General features: G+C 45.9%; 1 protein-coding gene and 1 long non-coding RNA gene across 13 annotated transcripts in view; both read left to right on the top strand.

The window, feature by feature from the left end:
• The first annotated feature begins 6,229 nt into the window (after positions 1 to 6,229).
• On the top strand, positions 6,230 to 17,917 carry LOC136790071 (uncharacterized). The gene is made up of 3 exons (XR_010829308.1): positions 6,230 to 6,649; positions 10,607 to 10,671; positions 17,217 to 17,917. It is a non-coding gene; the product is annotated as an uncharacterized lncRNA (long non-coding RNA).
• A 404-nt stretch (positions 17,918 to 18,321) lies between these two features.
• Positions 18,322 to 19,463, top strand: part of ATXN1 (ataxin 1) — a 295,425-nt gene continuing 294,283 nt past the window's right edge. For 10 of the 12 annotated variants that reach the window (XM_066992103.1, XM_066992101.1, XM_066992100.1 and 7 more), the window contains exon 1: positions 18,322 to 18,632. The gene's annotated coding sequence lies outside the window, so the exon portion shown is untranslated. Of the gene's footprint in view, positions 18,633 to 18,877; positions 19,009 to 19,052; positions 19,447 to 19,463 lie in introns of those variants that run through there. The other 2 variants (XM_066992095.1, XM_066992092.1) reach the window with 2 other exon arrangements.

Raw genomic sequence — 19,463 nt, 5'->3', positions numbered from 1 at the left:
CTCGGGACCGATTGCTGGTGCGGGTTTCAGCCAGCCTGCGTGGGCTGGGCCCCGGCATGGAGAGGGCTGGGACCTTCCCCACTCCCTGGCCAGCTGCAGGGACCCTCGGGGCTGGCCTGGCTCGGTCCAGAGCCATGGCTTGGGTTTCCCTGGCCCGTCCAGCCTCAATGGGAGCACCCAGCCCCGCTCTCGGAGGGGAGCCGTAGAGGGCAGAGTCTGGCACCGGGCTGCATAACTTTATTTTAAAGAACTAACTGTGATTTTTATATGGAGCGTTTGCGTGCCAGAAGTACAGCTCTTTTTATTTAGTGAAATATCCTTTGGAAAACTGTAAAATCATGACAGGTTTTCATATTTATTTTACATTCAGTTCAGGATTATACACGATCAGCTTTAGGGCCTTGTAGGAGCCAAGAGAATATAAAGGTTGTCAGAAAATTGGAAGCTTTACACCAGGCTGTTCTGATTTAACTGGCAGACCATTTAAAGTTGCTGAGATGTGGGGAGAAGCAGAGCTTTTCAGAAACGTCAGTCTTCTAAGGAGGGTGCTGCTGCTTCTGGCTGGCACCCATTCTCCAAAGGACTGACCCCGGCACCGGCAGAATGGCAGCAGCATCTTGAAGCTATATTTTGTTGTCATTGTTCAGAAGTTTCTCCCTCTCTGAATAGATAAGTTTCCCCCGGAGATGTAGTAGCATCTGGGCTTTCTTGCAGCTGAGTTTAAAGCCGCCTGGTTCCCCGAAATGAAGTGACAGCTTTTAGTCTTCCACAGGAACGTGTGAATGTATTCAGGTTCATTTATAACACAGAGAGAAGAAAATTGATATTAGAGGGGGGAGAAAAAAAAAACCACAAGGAAAGAGAAAAAATCTTTGAGGGCTTCATTTGCCCAGGCCAGGAAGTAGTGTCATAGTAGTATAATGCATCCACAAACTTGAGCCCACGTGAGCAGAGTAGCAACGAGGAACACGCACACACATGCACACGCGCACACACGCACGCAGGCTGGGATCCTTTTCAAGCAGTCAAATCATTCCTTCGGTCGAAGGTATTTTTCTCAGTTCTAATAATAAACGCTGAAATCTGGGGCTAGTGCAACATACAAAGATAGCCTTTAATATACACAACGCGGATTACGTCAAACTGTGTCCAGTATACAATGACCACATTGTTTCCCTTCTTTTTTTCCACAAAAGTATAAAAGAGCATCATGCTACAGACAGCACATTTTACTCTGAAGTGGAACTGGCAGAGGATTTCAATGGAAAGTTGATTTATTTCAAGGGATTATGGGAGTCCAGGGATAAAGCTGGCACCCGGCCACAGGGAGAGCCCTTGACCCAGAAGCAGGAACAGTTTTCAAAGCTGTGCATGTACATAACTGAGCAGAACACTTTAATTTAGCGCACAGCATAACCTGAATTCCTTCTCTGAGGGAAGATGAAAGAAACAAATTTTACTTCTTAGTAGGACGTTGGAAGCTCTTTGCCTATTTCACATCTTATTCGGCAGCATTGCAGGAAGCGATTGTTTGTGACAAAAGGCCACTTTCTTTCCTTCTTAACTAGGGAAGTAAATTGAGCTGCCACTCATAAAGCCAACTGGATACAGAATTAATTTGCTTTTCCTGATAGATGAAGCAAGTTAACAGGCCACTGCAGGTTACTCTCTGAATCAACATATGAAACATAATTTCATTGTCTTTGCTCCCCTCTTCCTCCAGGCCTCGAGCTGTAATTATAAAGACTTCAAATCTCCCTAGTGACATCAGCTGGTTAAAAAAATTTGGATCACAGGAATAATGTAACCCAGAGTCTGCTTTCAGCAGCACTGTTCAGACTCCGGAGAAAGTAATTCTATATAAAATACTCTTCTGTAACTATGCTCTATTAATTTTAGTGGTAGTTTTCAGTAAGCTTCACATCGAGATCCAACTAGCCTGTTCCTTAGTTGGAAGGTACAAAGCATAACAGCAACAGAAAAAGTCTTTAAAATGATATTTTGGAGCATTTCACAGAGACCATGTGTTATATCAAACATGCCGTAATAATTACATGTGCTAAAACTTCCTAAGCAGTAATAGGCTTCCAACTCAGCTGCCCTTGAAATCAATCGTAAACTTCAGCCGCATAATTAAGTGCTTTATTCTGCAGCTCTTAGTCCGGCCAAACTTCCGCGGGCATCTGCAGGTATCTGACCTGAATCAAGGACTCTGGGTTTGAGCCCTGTGTTTCCAGACAGTGCGTCTGACTGATAGAGTAAAACCGCAAAATGCCAGATGGTTTCAACATATTACATAGCTCCCTGTATGGGCATCCACCAACAGCGTGTGCCTTCCTGTAAAATTTCACACGCTGAAACAACTTCTTGCAGTGTGGAGAAAACACGGCGTCTGAAAACAAAGATTTAACAGCATCGGCGCTGCTCAGCCTCTTGTCAACTTCTGGTCTGGGAAAAAAAAAAATCAGCTGTTCTAAAATTAGAAGATAATGTAATGCTGGCTAGAATAGGGCATAGTCTGGGCAGGCTTCTTCATTATCAGCTTCCTTGTTGAACTTTAATCCCTGCTTTATGACCCTTTTGCTGTTTTGGGTTTAGCTTGCATCATGGGCGCAAACACCAGTCACGTTCGATTTGCATGGTGAATTTGCCACGTGCATTAAAATGAGACTAACGGGTTCACCTCGCTTGTCAGCTCCAAGGAGCGGGGACTAAGGGACCTTCCTGCCCTGCGGTGTCCCTGGGGGGGGCACAAGCACGTGGCAGCTACGTGGAGGCTCCGCGAATGGATGCCAGGTGGGGGTGCTTGGCAGTTTGGGGGGGCCAGGAAGCAGCCAGGGAAAGGGGTCCTTTCACTGTGTTACCTAAAGCAATCTCACTGCGGTCTCCTAGCAGGCTAGCTGGGCTGCTGGTTTCCTCATAACTTGCACACAAGTACCCTGGTTCTGTAGAGAAATGGGAAAAGGCCACTGAGCCAGCTGCATGCAGCTGGAGAAGCCCCATTCCTCGGTGTACACAGAAACCCTTTTGTCAGGCTCCAGAGGGCAGGTCCTGGCCCTTTGTGTTTCCTGAGCTAAGTATTTCACTGCTGGGAGGTTCTTCAGGCACCTGAGCTGGGTGTGCCCCAAACTAGCCCAGTACTGACAAGGCTACTGGGGCTGGTGCCTGCATCGCCGCTCAGTCGGGCGAGGAGGAAGAAGGTAAATTAGTCTCCCAGAGGAGAGCTGTTCGGTTAGTCCTGCTTCCTTAACACGTACAGTCAAGACCTAGGAAGGGCAACTTCAACTGTCTACATCCCAGTGTAGTCCTCCCTCAGCTTTGTGCCCATTTGCTTGGTGCTGGCACTGGAGTCTTTCCTTGGATCTAGCACCGGGTGCTGCAGGAGATGCGGGCAGTGTAAGCACGTGGGCTAAAACCTGGCTGCCTTTGTCGTGCAGAGGACTTTGAGAGTCCTGCCTCGGGCAGGAACCACCATGCTATGCAGCAGCCGTGTCCAGCGGGTTTGTACCAGGGTTTCTGTGAGGTGCCACCACCTCTCCTGTCCTTCCCTGCTGTGGCTCAGCCCCGCGCCTCACCAGGAGTCAGCGCCGGTGTGAGTGCAGGGCTGCACTGACGCACCAAGCTGTCATCGCAGCAGATGGTGCTGATAGTAGGACTGCATTCTCCTCTCCCTTCCCCTCGTGAATTCAGTGTCCTTAAGTCTAGACCTGCACTCAGTCCAAAAGTAACCAGTGTTTTTTTGCTTATATTAACACATACAAGACCTAATTATGGGCTTATGCCCCAATGCTAGGCGTTGCATAGACCCCCCTGCTCATGTTCTCTGCCTGCCTTCCACCTCTTTTCTGAAGAAGACTTAGGTTTGAAATGCTACAAGTTCTCCAGCTGTTCCTGCAGACCTTGTAACCTAGGGTACTCGCCCAACACACCTTTCTGGAGAACTTTGCATTGGGATTTCATGAAGAGATAGAAAGGACCAAAGGAATGCATCTTGTTTAAAGGTTAAAAAAAAAATCATCTTTGTGTGTTGAATGCCTTCTGCAGCCACGTTACCAGGGACACTCTGTGAGGAAAGCTGCGCTTGAACTCATTTTCAGCTTATGTTGTAACTCCCCTTCTTGGCACTGGCACCAGTAAGTTTGTAATCAAGTACATAGCAGCAGCACCAGTGGGCCAACAAGGTCACTTTTGATTCGTGGCTCTGTATGTGGTTTGGTGGGGAAAACATAATTATCAAATCCCTTGGGAAATGGCTGTCTTGATGTGGCCAGGCATCCTACCAGAAGTATTTACACAGCATCTCTTCTACCAATATGAATTAGTAAAACAGAAGAATAGAAACACTTTCTGTTGCTTTTACACAGCAAGAAAACTGATTTTACTCTGTGTTGCTCATAATCACTGTTTCGTATCTACTAATTACAGCAAAGAACAGGCGAACTCTAATGACAGTAGTGTTAACCAAATAAAATTTTAGCTACTTTAGCTTTAGTGAATAATTTGTCTTCCTCAACTTGATTTGCTAATACCTTAGTTGACAAGGCTCCCCATTCTGAGTCTTCATTTTGTAGTTAGAGGGATTGTTTATAATTTACAGTTTAAGTCTGAGCGCTTTTATTTTGCACTGTCAAATAGCATCTGTTACAGTAGCTAGCTCATCATATGTCAGTGCCACAAAAAATAAAGCAAACCAGCCACAGTACCAGCCAGTTTTATGAGCACCTTGCAATGTTCAATGGTGTAAAGGGAAATTTCTCTAGAAAGGACAGAAAATGGGTTTGCATAATTGAACTCTGCGGGGTCATTTGCAGTTGTGTGAGCTTGTGTTACCTGTGTAAGACTCATTGCACAGGTTGTGTGATCCAGGTTCAACACAGTGGTTCCCTGAGTGGGATAAAATCCAGGTTAAAATTTGCCTCAGGACTTTCGATTGTCTCTATCACCCAACAATCACTATAGGCATGCCAGGAGCTTTCCAGAAGATAGCCTATGTACTTTCAGCTTGTCCAGTACAAGTTACAAGTAGACTGCAATTAGAAGATCTGAATTAGATATAACCATGTGCAGGCAAACTCTGGCATAGTTGTCTTTGCCAGTACAGACAGGAACAAGCCATTTCAAAGCAGGCTGGAATTAATGTTGTTTACCTTGTGACAAAAAACCAAACCCCTTCAATAAACCCTAGCAAGAAACCTGTCATTTTTTAGGGCTGGTTATGAACCTTTATTTCTTTTATGCTTGGTTATGAGGCTTTATTTCTCCTTGTTTGTTTGTTTTCCTGCAGAGCACAGTAAAAACAGTAGTTAATGAGGCTCCTCTTCATTCTGCCTTGGTGGAGGAGGAAACCAAGGGCTCAGAGCAGTGCAGCTGCCACCAGGCCACTTGCATCTCATTTGCCCAAACGGTACTGCCCAAGCTTGTACTGCTTCTGGCAAGGCAAGACCACCCATTTTCAGTCGTGCTACAGCTTTAAACTCATAGCATTGTACCACCGCTATGATTATTATGCTTCTTTCTGCAGAAACGTTACTTGCATCCTCATAGATCAAACCAAATCATGCGCTGACATAGAGGTGGTTAACTGTGTTCTGCGTGGGCTTCCTATGCAGCTAAAATTGTAGCCTAGCAAGCCTTGACAGAGCTTTTTTTTTTTTCTTTTTTTTTCCTCCCAGAGTAAAGCTGATCATCTACAGCCCAGAATACTAGCAGCTCACAAGCTCACATTTATCACAGCTGTGGTTGTGGATTCTCATCATTTTGAAAAATCAGGCCTTGTGTTACCTGTTAAAGACCACACAGCTAGTCAGTGATGTGTGTTGTACTTTTTCCAGCTATTCATGGCCTCACAAAAGTATAAGAACATGAAAAAAATGTCTTTAAATATCATAAAGTTTAAATAACAAAGCATTTCACATTGCTAGTTACATCAAGCATTTATTGTTCCATTCTACCCTCCATTTCCCTTGATCTATTTTTAAGTCATCGCAAACTTTGTTAAAATCCAAATTCTGGAATCTCCCCCTCAAAAGTATTCTTTTGACCTAGACTTGCATTTTGAGGAGCCTATCTTTTGTATTACTAAAATGCCAAGATTTTAATGGAATGCTTTATTAGGTTTCCAAATGCTTTTAGCCAATAACAAGCAAAGTTCAGCTCAGTAGTTTTAATCTCAGAAACATCAAATCTGTTTTCCCCGCATGTGAGAAGAGCCATGCGGCTCTTAAGAAGATTAAAGCTATAAATTCTAACATCACAGGGGCCAATGCTTTCACAGTCCAGATCAGGCCAGGTTATTTTATGCAAGTTTTTCCTCATGTGAATATCCAAGACTATTGATAGCCTTCAGGTTTCCCTGGGCTTTTTTTTTTTTCCTTCTTCTCGGGTATGCCATTTATAGAAGGTGAATACATTGCTTTTTCTTCTGTTCTGCCTCTCTGCTTTATTTTAATGTTAAGTGGCAAATTATATCATTTTCATTATCAGTGCAGCTCAGAAAACCATCTGTTACTCAAAGACATCGGGATCAGCAGTCAGCCACCCTCAAAATAAGCAGCTGTAAATCTAGAGTGCCTATACTTTCTAAACGGAGAGAGGCTTTTACATTAATCTCCTGGACTTGCTGAGTAGCTGGTACGGTGCCCAAACACAAGTAAGTAAACTCAATTAGTAAAAATAGACATGATGTGGCAGTTCAATATATGGCATTTAAGCATGTGTCCTACAAACCAGAAGTGTGAGGTTCAGGTCCCAGAGATTCTGTTGCATGCGTACGATTCAGTAATTTTCCTCGCTGCCAAATACCTTGTGAAAAATAACAGCAATATTTTATTTCCACGGAGATGCAAAGGTACTGTCGCTTCCACAGGTGTAAATCTGGAGGCACTCGGCTGACTTTTGTTGGGACTCCAAATGTTCAGCAACTGTGAAAAATAACATTTTTCAACTGGCACTCGAAAGATGGCATGCAAACCGGCTTCAGCATCCGTGTGTTTTACATCTGGAGAATTACAAGGAATGTACACTTCTAAGCAGATAAGAAGTGTTTGCAACAGACACTTTTGGGAGCTTTGTTCTGCCTAACAGGACAAGCCTGGGTACATTAATTTGCAGCTTAAGCCTTATGGGAAAGTCTCATTCTTTACCCCCATTAGCAACGTAGCAGGCTACACCTCTTTTTTCATGGCAAGCTGATCAAAGGGAAGTTATTCAAGTGCAAGTTCTGCAGGATCCCGGTGCTCGGCTGTGCAGCAGAAGGGCTCGGGCTCGGGCGTGGTGTGCTTGACCTTCTGGGCTTTTGTCTTTCGGCCCCTTTTGCTTCCTGCGTCTGCCCGGTTGCAGGCAGGAGCGTGATGCAGAGAGGCCCTGTTTGTTTTCCGTGCGCCTTATGATAGGCTGCCATTGTGTAACAGCGTGCAGCGTGCGGGGTAAAGCGCCCTGCTTATTATAGTGTAGTTAAAAGGCCCGTCAGTATTTCCATTTCAGATTCCTATTTTCAGGAGTAGTTTACTACTGAGCCGTAACAAATTGCAGGCAGGAAACTTGGCAGTCACATTCCCAGCCTAAGAGCAAATTCTTTTACCGGCTTTAAATAAATAAATTAATTAATATTAATGGCATGTGCTCCCTGCATGCAAAACAGAGGAGGTTTTGTTATTGTTTGGTTTTGTTTTATCCTTGAGACAAAAGATGAAGATTAAGGGGAGTATTTACATACCAAGTGTCTGCGTAGAGGAGTTTGAGGAACAGACCAGGAGCACTGTCACCAAGGGATGGAGGTTACGCTCGCATTCCTGACGAGGGTGAGCTAATGCTCCGAACAGGAATATCAGCATAGAAGGGCTATTGATCGATGTGTACCGGAGATAAGGAGCCTAGAAGAGCAGAAGAGAGTGTTGCACATCATGAATAGTTGCACGGCTGGCAAATTACAGCTTGATAACCACGATGGGTGAGAGTGAAATTCTTTGGGGTTAGTTTAAAAGGAACAAAAATCAAAACAAAACAAAATAGTAACACCGCACAGTTTGAAGAGTGTGAAGTGCAATAACTAATAGCTGAAACATTTCCATGGTAAATGTATTTTCAATACATTTTAACAGTCTAGACTTTAATTATACAGCCAGGGTTTTAAGTCCTGAAATAAAGGACATATCCCCCCCCCCTTTTTTTATTTTTTTTTCTGGTCTGTTGTCCAGATAGTGGAGATTTCAAGCTGGTAAGTGCTGCCAGCTTACCTTTCTGTTCAGTGAAGTTTTGAGCTATAAGGAACATAGGAACTGTTGACTGTAAACTACATGAATTCAACATGCTATTCAAGGAAAGTACAGATACAAGAATAGATTCAGAGGAAGGAACTTAAGAAACTTGATGAACATTTTGTCTGGTAAAAAAGCATTAAAAATGCTAACGTGTAAGAAGATAGGTGAATCCTAAGAAAGCACAGTACGTAAGGAATATCAGGTTCTTCAGCGGATGAACAAAAGAGGATTCATTGCTGTTCCTGGGATTTCTTCGTTTGTTTTCAGGAAATCGTAATTTTATATGTTAAAATAACATCGCTATTTCACCACTGGAGAAATCTGCCTTTTTGCCCCACTGATCATATGCCATTTCTGAAAAATCAGCTGTTCTAAAAAGTCCAATCTTTTCTCAAGACAGAACTGTTCCAAGAGGTATGCCAAATAATGGAGTGTTTGACTGTGTCATTCACTGCAGGCAACATAACCTGTGTGCCTGTACTGTCAGCTGCCTGGGGAGGAAGCTTGGCCTCATACAACAGATTTGAGCACCTAGTTAAAACAGGAAAGGGGCGTTGATCCTCATTTATAGATCTGAGGGATTATTTGAATATAAACAATGATCTTAGGAAATCACAGAAGGAGTAACTTCCATGAAAAGGCTTTCATTTCAAGCTACAGAAATTGTGCAGATTTTGTGATCGCACTGGAGAGACCTTAAATGTGTGAAAGGTTGTGATAAATATGTCTCAGTTCAGATAACAGTTTTTGGAGGCCAAACCGTGACTCCTGTACAAGTTGAGCTTTTTAGGGACTCTTCCAGAGCCTGCAAGCTCTCCCCGTGCAGTTTTCAGGATGATCGCTACAGGCGGCTCCGAGGAACCGATCAACTTGGCAGTGACTCAGGCTGAGCTAAAAGCTTCTGGGAGCATTCCTGGGAACCTCTGATACTCTGAAGAGACTCTAGTGAGAGACAACACTGGGGCTGGGACGCTTGCCCAGATTGTAAACTGTGCAGGAATTTCTGTACAGCTGATAAGCTCTGCCCAGGACCCTGTGAGGAACACATGTTTTGTGAAAACACCTACAGGCTCTCGGAAGCATCTTTGGGGTGTACGCGGGTGTACAGTAGCGGTGAGCGCTGCCCCCGCTGCCCCCTCCTGCCACATTGGGCACACACAGTTTGGATGCGTGAATTATCTGAGGAATTGCTTGCTGTTTCCCACACTCCCTACCCACCCCCCTTTACATTTTTAACCAGCAGAGGGAAACAGAGGGGTTCAAAAATCAGAGGACTTGGATATGAAAAATGATGAAAGCTCTGCAAAGACTATACCAGGCTACATAAACATAAAAAAGGGCTGGAGCCATAATACAGCAAGGGAGGCAAAGCCTAGCAAATAGGACTTCAGTTTGCAAGATTATAACAGTGTATTAAACAAAGCGTGCCTGCAGGTGGGTCACTTTGGAGGTGAGGGCAGTGGCAGTTCCTGTCCATATGCAGCTATCTTGGTTACTTCTGGGCATGGTATTACTGCTGGGGAGCAACTGACAAAAGGAGCAGTGCTAGAGAACAGCAGCCAAAGTGCTTGTGGGGCGGCAGAGGGGACCTCGGCTGGGACTGTCTCTGGGCTAACCTACACTGCTTTTACTGGCAGGCAAAGGGTGTTTATCCCTGCAATTATTGCAGAGTAGCTGGTGTCCTGTAAATCCACACCCTTGATTGCCTCACCTTAACTTGCTCACAAAGGCATACCCTCAAGCACATAGCTAACTTTATATGTGTGATTCAGAATCATTGAGGCAATGGGACAACTTGTGCGCCTTAAAGCAGACACCACGTTTACACACCTAGCTGACGATGGTCCAAACAAGGGAGAGAAATGACGTGATGCTTCTGTCCTAACAAATGGGATTTATCATGGAAAGAAAGGGGAGACAGATTAAATGGCAGGAAAACCACCACGTAATCCAACTTCTGTAGCATTTCAGATTTTTCAGACCTGATCTGCATATCAGTGTGTGAAATAATCTCCTGAGGTTGGTGGGAGATGTCCTATCACTTCAGATTTTTAATACCAGAGTAGGTTGGTTGACAGGGGTAGTTTATGAAAAGGAAAGGGTTTTAGCCTGTGTTGCTACATAAGTATGAAAAAAATGTAGATGGTATCATGGTTTTATTTTTGTTTACATTAATACTGTTTTGTTTTGTCCTTGATACGTGGAATTGTTGCTTTTCTAAGTCCTTGGCTAAGCCTTGGGAAAAGGGAGTATTCTATATTGCTTTAGTAGTAATAATACTTGTACTCTACTGTATCATCACTGTTTTGCAAGATAAAAGGTTAATTTTTACTATTCCTTTTCTACAGGCAGAAGAATGGAGTCAGTGAGCATGTGACAGGACTAAGACCAAGACAGAGGGAGTCAAAACCAGGTTAGATTTGCGGCAGAAGCACTGAAGTCTTTAACAGAGCAGTTTGTGTTACAGTGGCATAGGCTAGACCTTTTCCTTCTTGGAAGGACAGTTTAGGGGGAATATGAGAGATATCTGCGAAGTTCTGGGTAGCGTGGAGTGTATGGGTAGAGACTGGCCACTGACTCAGTGCAAGAACCAGGAACATTGGATGAAGCAGATAGAAAGAGACAAATCTTGCACCAAGGACTCGACCTGGGCAATGTGACGTAAGAGATAGTGGATATGTGAAGTTTATACGTGCTCAGGGGAAGACTGCATGTCTTGAGAGAGAAATCCACTGAGGGTTACTAAGCAGGAAGAAACCACATCCTGCTCAAGATGTCCCTTGAGTTGAAAATAGCAAGAGGCTGGAGAGTATGTGGAGGAAGTAGTATATGGGTGCCCATGCCTCCTGAAGCATCTCTTTATGACCACTGTTGCCTTATAGCCTCTGTATAGCCATTCTTAGGTCCTTCTGTGCCAAGAAAATGAGAATATGAGCTGTGATAAATCTATAGTGAGGAACCATTTCAGAACTAGCATCTCTTGTGTGGAAATAGCTTGCAAAGAGATGGTCCTGCCCTCAGGTGTCCACACCACTCTCGCAGCTGTTCTTGACCCCATATGGCAGAACAATCCTTGTAAGAGCAAGTCTGTCCCTGTGATAGTATGTACACTTCACAAGGGCTTTAATTTTTTTTGATTTTGGGAGAAGCCCCATGGCAAAAGACACAAACTTTGAGGTAAGGCTGAAGATGTGCTTTCAGCAGGCAGGTGTTTCTCCTGTACTGGGATGTCCAACTCAGTTTCTTTTGAGAAAACTGCTTTCACACTGCTGTATTTTTCTTGTAATTGCTATGTGCCAGGATCTCTAGAGCTTTGCATAGGTATCTTTCACTACCTTAAGTGTAAATAAATAAATGATGTCATATGAGGACAATATGAGAGCAGATGCAAGGTAGGAAGGCAGGTGGAAAATCTCCTGTGGAAAAAGTAGGCAGGGAGAAAGAGAGAGACATGCTAAGGCATTTCATCCAAGATGGAAACAATTATTGACATTAGTAGAAAGGCATGCGCTGAACGGTACAGAAGGAACAGGGGGATCTGGAAGATCTCTGAGGGCAAGATGTTGCCCTCAGACTATAAGAAGTCAAAGCAATGCCGGTCTAGTTTTGAACCAGTCTACATACACTGAAATAAATCTGATTTAATGTGCTATCCTACCACAGCCTTTCCAGGACAATTTTTTAATTTTTTTTTTAATTATGAAGTTTCAGGCTTCTTAGGATACACATCTCCATGACCCTGCAGAACAAACACGTAAAATACTCCTTGTAGTTGGATGAAAAATAAGTTTACTATGTTGTTTGTCAAAGGCTTGCAGGCCGAAAACTTCCTACTCTCCAGAAAATTCTCTGTCCTGTCATGTCTGCAGTCCTTCTCTGCCTGAAGATTTTCCTGTTGACCATGACTATGGATCAAATCTAAGGGGGTATAGCAATTCATTCATCCTCAATTTATCCCACTTAAATCTTTGATGTTTATGCGCTGTTCAAAGTCTCCATTTGTGGCATACAATACCTTTTCAAAAAAACCAAACATATGAAGAAACAACATCCTTTGCTGTGTACAAGGTACTAATATTTTGGAACTATCGCTCTACTTCTGGTTACTACTATATTAGTTATTAGTTCTCCTTTTGACAGTGCAGTGGGAAGATAGGTACAAAATAACTCTAGTCTTGGATGTACAGCAACTTACACTTATCACTGTCTTGAAACCAAGGTAGAAGCCCAGATCTGCCAATATTGGCTAAATTTGGTAAACTTCAGTTCCAAATTTTCATGAGGGCTTTGAGGCCAAGGCCCTTGTGTGTTATATTTTGTGAAGAGGTAGAGGCAGTGAGGGCAGAAAATAGCTGTTATTCATATGCTACACCTTTTCTCAATAAAAGATGTCATAAAGATTTTTAGCGCGTGGACAAAATGTGCAGGCTTGGCAGCAGGATTGAGCTTATTGGCTCTGAAGGTCTGTTAGGTCAATGATCCATGAGGTAGGAAGGATTTGTTCAATAGACTGGAACAGCTCTGTTGGGGCCATTAAAGTACTGAGGTGTCAAAAACCCATGTTTTCAATTCTTAGGTCTGTTCAAACAGGTAGCTCATTCTAGCCCCTTCTTCTCCTCCCATGAAAACTCATTGTGCTTATCAATATACGTATAGCATTGATCAGCTAGTCAGGTAAGACACTTAAGAAAGTTCAAGAGTTACTTCCCAATCCAGTGTTAACATGATAGATGCTAATCTAATCTGTCTAGGCCATAACGCCTGTAACAGACAAAAAAAAATGGCAAGTGAACTCCCAGATAAGTCTCTGTGTCAGGTATGGTTTAAAGGGACAACCCATGTGGACTCTGGCTGCTCCCTGCCAGAAGCCAAGAGCCGTCTCCCAGAAAGTGGCTGGTGAATTCTCATTAGTTCGTCACCGTCATTTTGGTTGAATGTTAATCCTCGTTAACAGCGCTGCCTTGACAGCCCTGGAAGCCAAGAATTTTCCACGCGATGGAGCCTCCCCTCTGTTCTCTGCCGGTGTACTTTGACCCCAATATGAAGCGATCACTTCTAGGAATAAGACGGCAGCTGAGTTTCCATTCCCACTTGGCCCTTCTGCGCATGCCACCTGTAGGGGTAAGTGCAGTGCCAGAGGAATTATGTGGAGGCCAGGACATGGATGGAGGCCCCAGACATCTTGACACCATAGACTACAAAGCACCTAACAACTCATAACAGTTATTACTTGAGAGGTGTGTAGGCCAACTAAGCACCTCTAGAGAAGGGCTTAGCACTTTTATTTTTCACTGGTCATAGCTGGAACAACTTCTGGGGCTAGGTGTGGCTGTGGTCCATCCCAGGGCTGCCACTGGTAGGTTAGCTGCTTTTCCTTCCAGGTCAGTGGCCTGATGGACAACATATTCAAAACACTAAGTCAGTCAGTCCTGATTTTAAGACTTTATAGGAGTCTTTTTTTTTTTTTTTTTTAATCCCTTGATGAATTGCTTTCCTTGTTTAAAACAAACAAACTAAAAAAAAACTTATTTCAGATCTGCATCTAAGGAGCTATTGTTATTTTAAAGTTATTGAAGCCATTGTTATTTAAAGAGCAACTCAAGTACTTATTTTTAAAAAACAAGACAATGATGAGGTACACGTTTTTTTTTACGTAAATACCCCATTACCTATATGATAAGGAACAGCAAACTATGGTTTGTTCAGTGACCCTCCAACCCATACCTAGGCACAGTGTGGTAAAATAAAGAAATTAACAGCAGCCTTTCCTTTGAATTCACTTGCAAAGGACCTCAGCATATTAGACCATAGAGTTGTCTTGAGTCGCAGTGTAGTACTACATACTTGCTTAGTCTTCATGAATGCTTTGCTCTCATTTCACTAAATGTTAATTTGCATGAGATATTTGTGGCTTTAAAGAGACAGCATTGGTTCTCCGTGCCTACCACTCTAATTTCCTTCCATCTGAAAACAATCACAGTTAAGAATTCTGGAGAACATCATCAACATCCCTGTTCTGACAGGGTATACACTAATTTCTAAGTGAATTCACAAAAAATAAAGATGTTAGTCATGTCTTATTATGTTCGCACAAGTGGCACTTCAAGTTAAAGAATACATTCTAAATATGTTATTGTTCAGATCGTGTACATGTTTAACTTCTCGGAGGAAAGCGTACCTTAATTAGCCAGCTGTAATCCAAATTATAGTTTCCCATTTGCTAAAGCTGTTAAAATACCTTAAATCAACTGCCTGTGTCTGAAATAATAATGAAAATAACTGCATTAGCAAAAATTATCTGAATGCTAGCAGGCTATAAATAGATAGGAGGTGGATTGGACAGTCGGCAGATTCTGAGTTGGAATAAAAACATCTTACTTAAGCCAAAAACATGGCAACCAATATTTTCTGTTATAAAAATATTTGAGATGAATTTAGTTTTTATGAAAGCTGTCTGAAACTGAAATGAAATGCAGTAGTTCTCTGTTTATTTACAAGCCAGTATTAATACCTGAAGCATAAAGCAAGGCACCTTAAGAGCAATGCCAGCAAACCTTTGACTGTATTGAAAAAATCCTTTTTGCCATGGGATGGGAATGATGGCACGTTTGTGCTCTTTCAGAGAAATCTCCACCTTGATAACGCTTGTCATCTGAGCAAACTGTATGACAGGTCTGTGAAGTGGATTACTACTGTCCACTAGAGGCTGTAATGAGACCAACAATGTCATTTTATGACAAACTGAAGACTTAGACTGTAATAATCGATAATTGTAAAATTACTTTTCACACGCAATACATCATCAATCACCGGATTTCCCTGATTGTGAACGTTAAAAAAATCCACATTCTTATGCCTCTTATTCTCCCGTTTTTCACAGATACTGTTAACTGCATAATACATGCATGTAGATGACACTACAACTGGTGTATTGAAAGATGGTTTCTTCTAGACAGTGTGCAACTTGCATGTCATATTGATGACTATCTTTTGGTCAAGAGGGTATTCAGCTGGGAGTCATACCAGTCTCAGCAGGGCACCGGCAGTAGATAAAAACACTCGGGTGGCAGGGCTTCTTGTGGCCCACTCACCACCGAGGTGTTGGAGCCCCTCTCCGTACTGCCTCTCTCCATTCATGCTGTCTGAACTGCCCTGGTCTGTAATCACGTCTCATTTCCGCTGCAGATGACTTTTCCTTCTGGCTTAGTTCTGCACTTCTTGGTCAATAGGCTGCACTGCCTTAATGGACAATAAGGGACTTTGTGCTGGCTGTTCAGCAAAGATCACATTCAGGTGCTGTTTCTCAGCTTCTGTGCCTTCACCAGCGCTTCCAAATTTTGTGGTATTCACCATGGAGGGACTATTTTGAGCCTCAGTGTCTGCCCTCAGTAGGGGAACTGCAGAGGCACAGTGACACCTTGAGACATGGTAGCACATCCTGGGTGTCGGGCAATGTCGGTGGAGGTACAGTCTCCTTATCTCTACCGCCTGTTATGCAACCAACATCCATCAAGTCGAAAGGGAGGCGAGCAATGGCTCACAAACCTGATGTGGCTTGGCTGCAGTTATGGCATTTCCCAAAGCCATGGGTGAAGGCTGCCTGCTGGCTCAGGAAAATGAATATTGCTTCAATTTACAATTGACTTACATTTTAGGGGGTCCCTTTTCAACTCTGAAGCAGAAATATGGGCAGAGATTTGAAAGCCTGGAGCATGGCAAAAAATGTGGGTCCTGTGGCTTACACCGTAGCCACAGGCCGGAGGAATACACAAGCCTCTTACATGAGTCTGCTGTAGAAGGGAAAGTTGCCCAAAGCTTGCTTCAGCATGAATGTGGCTTCTCTTTCTCCGCGCGTGCCACACCTCTTGGCAAGGTGAAGGTTTGAGAAGGAAAGATTCCTTTCTCCTGAGGTAACAGGAGTACAACTGGAATAAAAAAGGTGGCAGTCGGGAGAATGCCGCGTAAGCAGAATCGAATCCCGAGGATGGGGTTGCAGCTTCTCCAGGGCCTTCACTTGATTTTCAGCAATCTCCAGCCTCTGTCTCTCTCCCGTGGTTCCTTTTATTAAATCAATGAACCTTGCATTAGCTGGGTGAAGATCATTTGCTGTCTGCTACGCTGCTGTAGATGTGCTGTCTCGTAGTGCTGAGTGGCACGTTTGTCCAGACATCTTGGCCTGCTGCTGCTTCTGTCCCCAGACCACTCCTAAGGTGGCAAATGATGTTGGATTTCATAGTGAACCTGAACTAAAGACGTAGATGTTGCAGTGGTAAAAGATCCGTAAGCTTCATAAAGCCAGTCTATATTACAGTATCAACACTAAATCAAGAGCTCTGCAGCTTACAGTGTTGTTATTAAATTCTCTGGCAATTACGGAGAGCTAGCACAGCCCTTTAGAGAAGGGACTACTCTGCTTGTCTGCACACTGGCAGAGCGCTAGCGTATTTTGCATCTAGATGCTAACGCTAGAACTAATGCTAAAATCCGGTGCTAATATCTATCGACACATGAGAGATGTATCCGCACTGGAGATCTGGTGGCTTGGAGCTCACTGTGGTGGTGGGGGCGAATGGGCCCAAGCTGCAGCGAGCAGCCTGGCCTAGATGGCCACGTGGCAGGGAGCATGCCGATGGCACTCCTGGAGCCTTTCTGAGGCCTGTGAGCTGGGGCCGGTGACCACACAGCACCCAGCTCCCTGTGGCTGGTACCTCAGGGCCTTTGGTATGTATGCAACTTTGTTTGCAGTGCCTTCGGGGTGGGGAGAGGGTTTCTCAGTGCTGCACCTCCCTTCCTGATGCAAAAGCAGAGCGAATGCTTACTTGCAGACCACTGTCAGGTTGCATGCAAGCAGAGCAGCCCGCTATCCTTTGGCTGTATTCCTCCCATTCATTTGTCCATAACTTATTTCCTCAAGGTGTACCTGTCTCGGTAATTTGGCATTTTGTCATTTCTTCTAAGACTCAAAGGCCTGACCGAGCCAGTCCAGAAGGCGGGCGGTATTTTCTCTGATCAACACTTTGCATCCGTGCTCGTTGCTTGCCCGCCGGTCGCTGCAGCTGATGGCACGGCAGAGACGCATGTTGAGAGAAGCAAGAGGGTAAGGAGCTGGCACTGGGGCATCGGTGAAGCGTAAGTTGCCCTGCCGGGGGAGCGTTTGGGGGAGGCTCGCAGTGGTCTGCGTATAGCTGGGAGAGACGCGAGGGGATTTTGATGAAATGCGTGCTGAGGAATCCAGAGGGAGTTAGTACCCAAACATGCGTGGTTCAGCCCTGCCTGTCTTGTAGTTCAGTGATGGTATGAGTCAGAGTCTCTTTGGTCTGAATGAAGTGGAAGGTACTCTCTACAAAGCAACTCAAGCATATGCCAAGGATCCGGATAAATAAAACTAATTCAGAAAACGGGAGTGGGATGCGGGCTCTTGCTCTACAACGCTTCGCAGTTCTCCACAGTGAAATGCAATATGGCATCTTAAATAAAATCACCCTCTTCTGACTCTCACAGAGGCTGCTTCAGAGCATTCCCTGGCTTCCAGCACAGTTTTATTTCCTCCCCTAGAGAGGCAGACCGACCTCGACCGAGCAACCGATTTCCACGCATCCCTCAAACCAGCGTTCCCTGCCATTTCTGAAGGACGGCACGCTTTGCTAGCCATCTCTCCCCTCCCCGTTAAACAATATAGCGTTGTGTTTTCTGTTTTCCTTTTTTTTTTTTGTCTCCCCAGCTCATTTACTTCACCCTGCAAACTGCTGCCAGGTCCCTGCCATGCAGCGTGCCCAAGGCAGCGGCGGCGGAGGGCAGCCGGCCGGCCTCACCCGGGGGCTGCGGGCCGGGGGTAGCCGGGGGGGGACACCCCCTCGGAGCCCCCCAAACCCCGGATCCCCCCACCCCGGGTCCCCACCGCCCCCGGGGCGGCCTCGCAAAGGGTTAAGGCCGGCTGGGCCCGGCGGTGCTGCGCGTATGCAATAAGCTGTGCGGCTCGCTTGGCCGCCTGCCAGAGTGTTGCCTTGCCTCCTCCTCCTCCTCCTCCTCCTCCTCCTCCTCCTCCTCCCTTCCCCCCCCTCTTTTGCATGAAGTCGGATCCTTGAGCTGTTGCAGAGGCAGCCAACTGCTCCATATTTGGCTGCTCTTACACATTTACATACTGGAGAGCGGAGAGGGAGCGGGCGCTGCACCGCAGACATCATTTCTACTACAGCGCCGGAGACATCCCGGACCCGTGTCACTGCAGGGGGAAGGAGCAAAACAAACAACACCCCCACCACCACCCCCCCAAAAAAAAAAAATCAGCCCCAAGCCCCGTGAGCCGCTAGGAAGACATTTGTGTGCGAGCCTGTCTGACCCCCCCGCCAACCCCACCTCCACTGACACTTTACAGTAAGTGCCTTTTTCTTCCTCCTCTGCTTTCTGCCTGCCCCCCCCCCCCCCCCCCCCCCGGGGTTCCTTCCCTTGTTTAGGCTGCAAAAACCGCCGGCGATTTCCAGCTGGAAAAACACAGGGCCGGGGTTTTTGGGGTGCTGCTGTGCGGGGGGGGGCAGCTCGCTGCGGCCGGCCCCGGGCGGGGGCCGCGAAATGGCCGAGGGGCGGCGGGGGGGGGGGGGGGTCCTCCTCTTCCTCCTCCCTCTCCTCCTCCTCTTCCTCCTCAGGCCGCCCGGGGGGTGAGGAAGCAGGAGGAGGAAGAGGAGGAGGAGGATTGCGGAGGGGTGCCGGTGGCCGCGGGGAGGGTGGACATTTTGCGAGCGGCGGCCTCGGGGTGTGTGTTTGTGTGAGTGTGTGTGTGTGTGTGTGTGGTGGTGGGGGTGACACGGTGTGTGTGTGTGTGTGTGTGTGTGTGTGTGAGACACGGGGTGCGGTGCGTGACGGGGCGGCGACACTGCCTGTGTGTGTGTGTGTGTGTGTGTGTGTACGAGTGTGTCAGGGGCACGCACACACACACACACACACACACCGCAGGGGGTGGCCGTGCGGGCCCGGCGGGCGGGCCGGGTGCCGGCAGGGCCGGCGGCCGCCTCCCGGCGTACGTAGTACGGGGCTGGGCGGCTGCCGGAGGGTGAATGAAGCGAGGAGGCGGCCGAGGAGGAGGAGGAGGAGGAGGAGGAGGAGGAGGAGGCGGCGCTGGGCCGGGGATGTGCCCGGCGGCAGCCCCGAGCCGCTTCGCCCCGGGCCCAGGCCGGCCGCTGGACGCCACCCGGTACCGCCGGCCGGGGG

This window comes from Anser cygnoides, chromosome 2 (assembly GCF_040182565.1).
Source record: "Anser cygnoides isolate HZ-2024a breed goose chromosome 2, Taihu_goose_T2T_genome, whole genome shotgun sequence".
Taxonomy (NCBI): Eukaryota; Metazoa; Chordata; class Aves; order Anseriformes; family Anatidae; genus Anser; species Anser cygnoides.
Note: the sequence above shows the minus strand (reverse complement) of the source record. Positions and strands in the feature narration are given on the sequence as shown.